The following is a 6,958-nucleotide window of genomic DNA, read 5'->3' as shown; positions in this document are numbered from 1 at the left end:
TTGTGCCGGAGCTGCTCTGCCCTGCCGCATAGCCCGGTGCAATAGGAGAAGTCCCGGGGACTTGAAGTTTGTAATGTGGGGTGTAGTTGGACTCTAGGTGGGATTTGTAGATGGACACAAGATATCTGGAGCTCTTAAGTTATCCTGCAACAGTTTGACTCTTGTCCTGACTTTTTTTTCAGGTTCAGATGGATTAAATGTGTGGCAGAGGGCCCCATCCCGGGTGAATGGTTTCCCCTGAGCAGGTGAGGCACCATTTGTCTCTGCAGCAGAAGTGTATGCGGTGACTCTGTTACAGCTCTGTTCTTTGTCTTTCTTTTTAGGAAGTAAATCTGGATACCAGCAGTCAAGGTGAGCAGTGGAGAGAAGTAGCTGTTATTGCTCAGGTCTCAGTTTCTGGTGCAGCTCTAAGCTTCCATTCTCTTTTTTGTGCTTTAGGCAATCCACTCGGAGCCTGCCAAGCCCCCGTCACCAGCCAGCCGATGCACCGGGTTCCCTGCATGTGTGAGCCCTGTGGACGCGTTACAGGACCTGGTGATGAAAGCCTGAACTCTTCTATTTAAAGGTGCCATCCAGGTGGCCTTCAGCAGCTGCCAAGGAGTTGCGGTGAGTCGGGGAAGTAGGGAGGAGGAGCGAGGGTCCCCTCAGGTTTCAGCCATGCCACATGACCTCGTCTTCCTTTAACGCAGGCTTACCCCATGACAATGGCATCAGCCTCAGAGCGCGGCCGAAGGGTGCGGCCCCAGGAGCTGGGCATTCTTAGCAGAACGGTGAGTGGCAGAATTGTTGGGTTTTGGCCAATGTGCTGCAGAGATCATGCACTGATATTTGCATTTCTTTCATGTAGCTGACTAAGAAACAACAGGGAGTTGTTGAACAACAGTGCCAGCAGGAGCTTCCCAGATGTTGAGGCTGCCTTCTTTTGCACCTGAGACGGACCTGCATCCCCAGATGTCTGAGAGATAAGTAGAGGGCTACAACCCACAGAGGGGATGCAAGCGGGGTGCAGGGTAGGGACCCACCGGGAGGGATTTTTGAGTCTCCTTTGGAGATGGGGGTGTCCATGGAGCGGCCCCTTAGGCCCCATAAAAGCAAAGCCAGACTTTGGATCACAGTGCTGAGGTGCGCAGGGCAGAGCAGTCCCGGTGTGTATCGTGTCACTTGCCTTTTGTGTGTCATGTGTGTTTGGATATGTCATGTCTTTTATCTTAGGCCTTGGAGGGGCCTGTCAGAAACCCTGGCATCATTGTTAGCATCTGTGATCTCTGCATTCCTCGGCCTGGCACCCAGGCCATAGAACTTTTGCCTCAGGAGCTCAGACAGGCATCAGACTCTTGTCTCTTTAGAAGCCTCCCGTCAGATGTCTTTTCAGGTCTTGTTCTGAGCTGTGTGGACAGCTCTGCCCCGCCAGGATCCATTATGGCGGACTAGGACTTGAAAGAACGTGAGGGCAGGTAGAGGCTTCTGGCTGTAGGATTCTCAGCATCCATCTTTGCAGTTCTTGGAATAAATCATTCGGTTAGCATCTTCTTCCTCCAGGTTTCTCTGAGCCTCATCAGCTCACCATCGGTCTCCCCTCGGTCATCTCCTTTTGCATTCTCTCAATCCTCGCAGCCATTTTCCTTGCCAGGAGATTTCTGTCCGTGTCGTGTCCCCATTGTCTGTCACGTCCTGTCTGTCCCATGTCACGGGTGTGTGCACATATTTGTGCCGGAGCTGCTCTGCCCTGCCGCATAGCCTGGTGCAACAGGAGAAGCCCTGGGGAGTTGAAATTTGTAATGTGGGGTGTAGTTGGACTCTAGAAGCCATTCCTAGATTGACCTAAGGTGTTTGCAGCTTTTGAGTTAGCGTGCAGGTGTTTGACATATGTTCTGACTTTCTTTCAGGTGCAGATGCATTGCATCCATGGCAGAGCCCCCCATCCTGGGTGAGGGGGTTCCCACAAGCAGGTCAGTCACCATTTCTTTCTGCAGGGGGAGTGTCAAGTGTGACCCTGTTACAGCTTTTTTTTTGTCTTTATTTTTAGGAAGTATAGCTGGATCCCAGAAATCAAGTTCAGGAGAGCAAGGTGATCAGTAGCATTTCTTGTTGCTGAGCTCTCAATTCCTGGGGCAAGTCTAAGTCTCTATTCTTGTTTTTGTGCCTTAGGCCATCCGCTCGGAGCACGCCAGGCTCCCATCCCCTGCGGCCAATGGACCGGGTTTGCTGCTCTCATGAGCCCTGAGTTCCGGGTCAGGAACCGCCGAGGAGCTGCGGTGAGTCGGGGAAGTAGGGAGGAGGAGCGAGGGTCCCCTCAGGTTTCAGCCATGCCAAATCACCTCATCTCCTCTTAACCCAGGCACCCCCTGTGACGACGGCCTCGGTCTTCGAGCGTGCCCGAAGCGTGCGGCCCGAGCAGCTGAGCGTTCTTAGGAGCACGGTGAGTAGCTGACTTGTGGGGTTTTGGCCGAGAGGCTGCCAAGATCGGGCACTGATGTTTGGTTTTCTTTAATACAGCTGTCTAAGAGACACCAGCCCAGTGCCAGCAGGACCTTCCCGGCTGACGAGGCGGCCTTCCTTCGCACCCGAGACCGGCATCCCCAGATGTGCGAGAGATAAGTAGAGGGCTACGACCCACAGAGGGGATGAAAGCAGGGTGCTGGTTTGGGAATTACTGGGAGGGATTTTTGAGTCTCCTTTGGAGGTGGGGGGGGTGTCCATGAAGCGGCCCCTTAGGCCCCATAAAAGGAAAGCCTGACTTTGGATCACAGTGCTGAGGTGCGCAGGGCAGAGCAGTCCCGGTGTGTATCGTGTCACTTGTCTTTTGTGTGTTATGTGTGTTTGGATATGTCATGTCCTTTACCTTAGGCCTTGGAGGGGCCTGTCAGAAACCCTGGCATCATTGTTAGCATCTGCGATCTCTGCATTCCTCGGCCTGGCACCCAGGCCATGGAACTTTTGCCTCAGGAGCTCAGACAGGCATCAGACTCTCTTGTCTCTTTAGAAGCATCCCGTCAGATGTCTTTTCAGGTCTTGTTCTGAGCTGTGTGGACAGCTCTGCCCCGCCAGGATCCATTATGGCGGACTAGGACTTGAAAGAACGTGAGGGCAGGTAGAGGCTTCTGGCTGTAGGATTCTCGGGCATCCATCTTTGCAGTTCTTGGAATAAATCATTCGGTTAGCATCTTCTTCCTCCAGGTTTCTCTGAGCCTCATCAGCTCACCATCGGTCTCCCCTCGGTCATCTCCTTTTGCATTCTCTCAGTCCTTGCAGCCATTTTCCTTGCCAGGAGATTTCTGTCCGTGTTGTGTCCTCGTTGTCTGTCACGTCCTGTCTGTCCTGTGTCACGGGTGTCTGCACACACATTTGTGCCGGAGCTGCTCTGCCCTGCCGCATAGCCCGGTGCAATATGAGAAGTCCTGGGGACTTGAAATTTGTAATGTGGGGTGTAGTTGGACTGTAGGTGGGATTTGTAGATGGACACAAGATATCTGGAGCTCTTAAGTTATCCTGCAACCGTTTGACTCTTGTCCTAACTTTCTTTCAGATGCAGAAGGATAAAATCCAGGGCAGAGCCCCCATCCCAGGTGCGTGGTTTCCCCCGAGCAGGTCAGTCACTGTTTGTTTCTGGAGAGGAAGCATAAATGGTGGCTGTTACAGCATTGTTCTTTGTCTCTCTTTTTAGGAGGTCAAGGCCGAGAGCACCAGTCAAGGCCGAGTGGGCGAGGTGAGCATTGAATAGCATACAGAAGCAGTTGTTTTTGCTGATGTCTCAGTTTTGGTTCAGCTCTAAGCATCTCCTCTTGTTTTTATTTTAGGTGGTCCACTTGCCATCTCTCCTGGCCAAGCATGCCTATGCCAGGTGGGTGAGAGCTTAAGGTATCGGTGTGGCATCCTTGTCAGATTAGGGAGGTTGTGTTTTCACAGTATCTCAGCATGCTTTTCTGCTTTGTTTCATTGCAGGTGCCGTCGTTGCCCTAGGCACGCCAAGGAACAGAGGAGGGCAGGTGAGTAGGAGTTTAGGCAGGCTGTGACCCATAGGTGAGCGTTACACAGCAGCGTGCTAAGCGTGTCCCTTTTCTCTTTGCAGGTCTCTTCCGGGCACCCTCCGGAGCCAAATGAAGATTTGAGGTGAGCCGGGGCAGTGGTGCAGAGGAGTCCCGGGGATTACTGTTTTTGAGGGCAATAGTCAGGTTTTCTGTTTTGTCTTAGGTACCCTGAGGAGGCTTGTAGCCCAAGCTTGGAAACGGCAGCACCGAAGCACACACGGAGAGCATCTCCACGTGCGACCGAGGATGGATTTTGTCCGCTCCTCTTCCAAAAGCTAAGTGTCGGGGCCAGCGGCTGGGAGAAGGGGAAAAGCCTTTACTCTCACAGGAGGCAATCAGATGTCAGCTTAGGGGAGAGGTCTGTAGGGGCGTGGGCTCTCTGGCAGTAAAGGGAGAGGGTTTCCCCTCAGCCTCGCCAGAGCCTTTGCCGGGCAGGGCAGTTCCGACCCATCTTCACATTTTTGTGTACTTTGCGTCGTCCGCCTCCCTTGACTCGATGTCGTCACGGATCTTTCCCCCGAGGAGCTCGCCTTCACGTCCGGAGCTATGGCCACGGTCACCCGGCAGTCGGCTTCCTTCTCTAGGCTCACCGAGCCTCTCGAGCATCCTTTTAAGTACTTTGGCACTAACTTCTTTTAATGAGTTACATTTCATCATCACGTGCCATCGTCATAGGGCTTCCTTTCCTTTGGCATCATCAGCCTCTGGCTCACCTTGCACTAGGAATCTCGGGTCCCTACGGGGACAGTGCCAGGCAGTTGTCACTTGTCTCTGTGTCATGTCGTCCGTGTCCGTGTCATGTCGTCCGTGTCCGTGTTATGTCGTCCGTGTCTGTGTTATGTAGTCCGTGTCCATCGTCCTACGTGTCACAGGCCCTTGTTACATCTCGATGCTTTATCGGCACTATTCCGTGCCACGTAGGCCATATTCTACTCACGTTCCTTTCCGGATATCCCTTATTCCGGCATCTTTACATTTTTACTCTTTGAGACAGGAATGTCTCAAAGGGACAAGATGTTCTCATCCATCTTACTTTTCACTACCAGCTTTGGTAGTGCCTTTTTTTCCACGCCATTCTCTTGGACTTCCTGAGGGAGCGTCTTACACCCTCCTCACGTGACTGCAGTAGTTCTGTAGGTTCATCTTCTCGAAGGGTACAGGGCTCAAGAATTAATCTTCCAGAGAGCTATCTCAAGTCCTGGCTTATACTGTATGTACTTATATTGTTTGTACCTATGCTGGTTTATACTGTATGTACTTATACTGTATGTACTTACATTGTGTGTACCTGTGTTGGCTTACACTGTATGTACTTACATTGTGTGTACCTATGCTGGCTTATATTGTATGGACTTACACTCCATGCACACTTGCACTGTATGCGTCTGCTTTTATTGTGTGTACTCATGTTGTACCACTTATGGTCGGAGCTGCCCTGCCCTGGCACATAGTCACAGTTATGTAGAACAGTTATAAAAACTTTACTGTTCATCTGTCTTTAGTGGGGTTTAGGGTAGAAAATTTATCGGTCCGAGAGGGGACAAGTCCTAGCTGTCAGCCACTCGTTGACCGCTTCCTGTCGTCTCACAGGTCCCTGAGGCTACTGATTTCCCCAGAATCTACCATTTGACGTCGAGGAGCGGCAGCCAGAAGAAGCGTGGAAGCACGTTCTTCAGCGTCTCGAGTAAGAGCCACAGGGAACGTTTAAATGGGAGGAGTGCGTGAGCGTGTGTGAGAGCACGTGTCTGTCTGTCGGCGTCTGCTCATCTCTGCGTGTGTGAGCGCATGCTGTGACTGGATTTAACCTTGTGTGTGTGACTTGCTTTTCAGGTTTTTCAACTCATTTGTAAATTTAGAGTAAAAAATCCCCAGCCCGGTTTAGCCCCCCCACCCCCCCGGCTGTTTTTTTTTCTTTTTTTTTTCCCCCCAGCTGGGTTTTTTTTCCCGGGTCCCGGTCGGTCTGCCAGGCGATGTTCATCGCCAAAGTTTGGGCAGAGACCCTCCAGGGACCGGGTATTTCTTCAGGCAGGAGGAATTTTTGGAGGCTCTAGGGAACCACGTTCCCGAGGACCAATGATTACTGGGGTGTAATTTAGCAGTTGTGATCAGAGGGATGGTGAGTTTGTGTGTCATTTGAAGGGGGTGTTAATGGTAGATGAGTGCTGTTTTTTGTGTGCTTTTGTTGTTTTGGGTGTCCTGTAACAATAAATCCACAAGTAATGAAAATAGAAAAAGGTTATCATCTTGTGTTAATGTGTGTGTTGTGTTGTATTGCTCTGTATTGCAGGGTGAGCACAGGGTGAACTCTCTCCTCCTTGCTGTGACGCCTGGGCTGGCAGGGATGACACAGTGACCTCTGGCAGCCGATGCTGCCTGTGCCATCAGCTGGCACTGACGTGTTTGATGAAAATCCTTTTGCTGGGTTTTTTCTCCTGAGAAGCCTCAGAACAGAAATGGAACCAATAACAATCTGCTGGCTGTGGAGTGTGGGCTGGAGATGGTTTAGCAACAGGGGCATCTTGGGTTGGTCTCCTGTGCATTGTTTCTACTTGATGACCAATCATGGTCCAGCGGTGTCGGGGCTGTGAGCAGTCCCAGGTTTTTATTATTCATTCCTTTCCAGCTTTCTGATGTCTCCTTGCTCTTTTAGTGTAGTTCTAATATCTCATTTTCTTTTAATATAATAGAGATCATAAAATAATATTTCAGCCTTCTGAAAGGGGGAGTCAAGATTCTCATCTCCTCCCTTGTCCTGGAGGACCCTCAAACACCACCACAATCAGCGGCCGAGCGGGTTTGTGCGAGCCTCTCAGGAACCCTCGGCCGGTCCCGAGTTGGCAGACACCGGGGGGGGGGGCAGCCCCGACACGGCCAACAGCGGGGAGACACCCTCTGTGCCCCGAGGGTGCTGAGGGCACCTGGGCTGGGGG

General features: G+C 51.7%; 1 long non-coding RNA gene across 1 annotated transcript; it reads left to right on the top strand.

Annotated features, from left to right (window-relative positions):
* The first annotated feature begins 5,523 nt into the window (after positions 1-5,523).
* Positions 5,524-6,747, top strand: LOC136570285 (uncharacterized). Its single transcript, XR_010785526.1, has 2 exons — positions 5,524-5,712; positions 6,316-6,747. It is a non-coding gene; the product is annotated as an uncharacterized lncRNA (long non-coding RNA).
* The last annotated feature ends 211 nt before the right edge of the window (positions 6,748-6,958 follow it).

This window comes from Molothrus aeneus, unplaced genomic scaffold, assembly GCF_037042795.1.
Source record: "Molothrus aeneus isolate 106 unplaced genomic scaffold, BPBGC_Maene_1.0 scaffold_30, whole genome shotgun sequence".
NCBI lineage: Eukaryota > Metazoa > Chordata > Aves > Passeriformes > Icteridae > Molothrus > Molothrus aeneus.
The sequence above is the reverse complement of the archived record's forward strand: the minus strand, read 5'-3'. Positions and strand labels throughout refer to the sequence as shown.